Genomic DNA, 2,905 nt, shown 5'->3' with positions numbered 1-2,905 from the left:
GTTAAATTTATATTAAACTTTTTCTTCATTACCAATTCAAGCCGTCTCCATCCATTATTATTCATATACATTAGGTTTAGTGTTATGACATATAAAAAATCAATAGAGGCTATGTCATTGAACATATCGGGTAGTATTCGACTCGGTAGCATGGGATTTTTCATGGTTCGTGAGGACCTTTTTATTTATTCAAATTTCGTAGCCACGATTTTTCTTTGACAATGTTTTCTGAATAAACAGGTGTAGAACGTTTATTCAGGCTCCAGTCATTGAGGAAATCATTTTTGTTTCACCAAGAATTACCCTTCTGTGATGCCAAGGCTCAGTGAAGGCATTTTGGAGTTCATCGGAACACCATCCACTCCTTCTGCCGACGGTTTCAACAAGCAGGAAATGTCCGAGATTGACCACGTTCAGAACGTCCTCGTGTAACGTCACGTCAACAGGACAACCATATTAGACTGGTTCACCTTAGAAATCGTTTCCAGACTGCAAGTTTGACTACTCACAGCATTCCTGGTCTTTGACCGATTAGTCACAGAACAGTGCATAACCATCTGCACACACACAACATCAGACCAACACGTCCTTTTGAACACCAGCATCTTTCAAATGCCCTAAAAATTACGTTTGGTGACGTTAACATTAATTGACTATGAAATTTTGTAACTAATGCATTTGTTAACAATACTGCAAAATTAAAATTATATTTGTTTGATTTTATTTGATTTGTCTCATATTTTAAGTGATGCACAGTTTCTTTTTCCACTAGTATACTTAAATTTTATTGTTTGATGGCCCTTTGAACAGTGACTAACTATTATTTGTGCCATTGTACGTTTTAAAATCTCTTGGTGAACATGTAGCTCATGTCACCCTACTGAATTACATAATGCATGGGCTGCTCACAAGATGCTCATGAGCATACCTTATGAATAATTTTCATTATTATTATTTATTTTATCTAATCTAACCTTAAAAATTTATAATTTTTAAATTTTAGTTACTTTCACAATAATAATAAGTAAAGAACACACATGAAAAGCAATAAATAAATACTTACCTGGATATTTTTCTTTTTTTGGCTGTTACTTGTCAATGACACTTAACCATACTTTTTTTATACTTATCATACTACTGCACTAAATAATTTTGTATTCAATTAAATAATGCACCAAAGAACACAAAGTAATAATGTGCAAAAAGCAGACAATGTCCCATAGTTATCACAACTTTTCTGGCTTTCTAACTATGCAACAAGAGTCGTTAAAAATTCAGTTAAACTTGTTTAAGTGTTTTCTATGGGAATACAGTTTGAACTGGAAGCGAAATAAACAATTCTGTGTACAGAAAACAATGTATCATAATACATCACTTGATAGATTAAAACCAAATAAGATTGAAGGCTATAAAAATTATGCTTTGCCTGAGCAATGACCATATTATTATGAGTGATTTATGTTAAATTTCATACTTCTCAGAGGTGTGATAAATAAATTACAGAAAAGGGGATAACTAGAGAACAAATGTCAATTCTCAGACTAGGGAAATTTAGGATTTTATTAAAATATTGTCTTATAAAACTAAAAACTTACATAATATTAAAATCTGGATTATTAGCTATGTTTTTATGCCAAGTTTATTTATATACCATGAGAAGAAAGTTGTTTAATTAAATTTTGAAAATAACTTAATAAAACCTCATGACGTGCACAAAATGATGCCTGTTCTAAAACTCTTAAGTAAATGTACAATTTGGCTAATTTTTTGAGCAACAACTTGCATACCCAACTCTGCCCTTGGTGAAAATCTGACAGATATTATGAAAGTCTACAAGTAAAAAAAGAACTCCAGTTCATAATGAGCTTTCTTTTTGAAGTTTTTTTACTGCACTTAAATGTCTTACCTTAAAAGTTTCACAGGTTATTTTAAAGGAGACTGCACTCCTACAAGTTTTTTCTCTTCAAAATGATGAAAACAAAATGCACAAATTGGCTAAAAATGAACGAAATCTCTTGTGAGGATGTTCAGTAGCATTCATTCTCTACCAAAATTGTTGTATGATGGGAAGTGAAATCGAGTTGAGACATTTGACAGAAATGGCAAAGCAGTTGCATCACATCTTGTTCAAATCAGCCCATTTCACAACAGAGGTGGTTAAGATTTCTACTGCCTAAATTTGGTACATTTAATGCATTAAGCTTAATAAAAATCTTGAATTTTGCTTCTACAGGAAACAATATTCTACATCAAGAAGTAAGAAATATCCTAAAAAAATGTTAATCATGAAATAGATACTCTATAATTCAGGCTTAAGTGCTTATTCTAACTGTAGTATAAACCAGAAATTAAATGATGTGAATCGGAAAAGAGTGAGACTTAAATAGCAAAAATATCCTTGACATGTAAAATTTTGTTCAAACTCCACTATTTACAATAGCTATTGCAGTAAGGATATAAGGGATATTCTATAAAATATTTTTTATTTTTTAATATATGGGATAGCTTAATATGAATTTGGTTTGTTTCTGGACTACCAAGTTTGGTCTGGATAGATCAACTCATTTAGTAGGTGATGCATCCACAGACAGACAAAGTTTTCCTCGCTACTGAATACTTATCACACCAGTATGGCTTAATATGTATAATGCATACGTGAAGAGCACTTATTCAGATTTTTATACTCAGTTCTGCCTCGCTTCTCTCACCAGAGCTAGATAAAATTGTTTACACTACACTTTACAAAGCCCTTTCCTTTTATCTCAAAATTCTTCTTCAAAAATTTTAAACTAAAACTTATTTCGGAAAGTGAAAATTATTTGGATTCTTCAGAGCAAGACTTATAACATATTTATAAATTTTATAGAACAGGTAGTTTACATATAAGCCATGAATAAAAAATATT

This window comes from Limulus polyphemus, unplaced genomic scaffold (genome assembly GCF_000517525.1).
Source record: "Limulus polyphemus unplaced genomic scaffold, Limulus_polyphemus-2.1.2 Scaffold4209, whole genome shotgun sequence".
Classification (NCBI taxonomy): domain Eukaryota; kingdom Metazoa; phylum Arthropoda; class Merostomata; order Xiphosura; family Limulidae; genus Limulus; species Limulus polyphemus.
The sequence above is the reverse complement of the archived record's forward strand: the minus strand, read 5'-3'. Positions refer to the sequence as shown.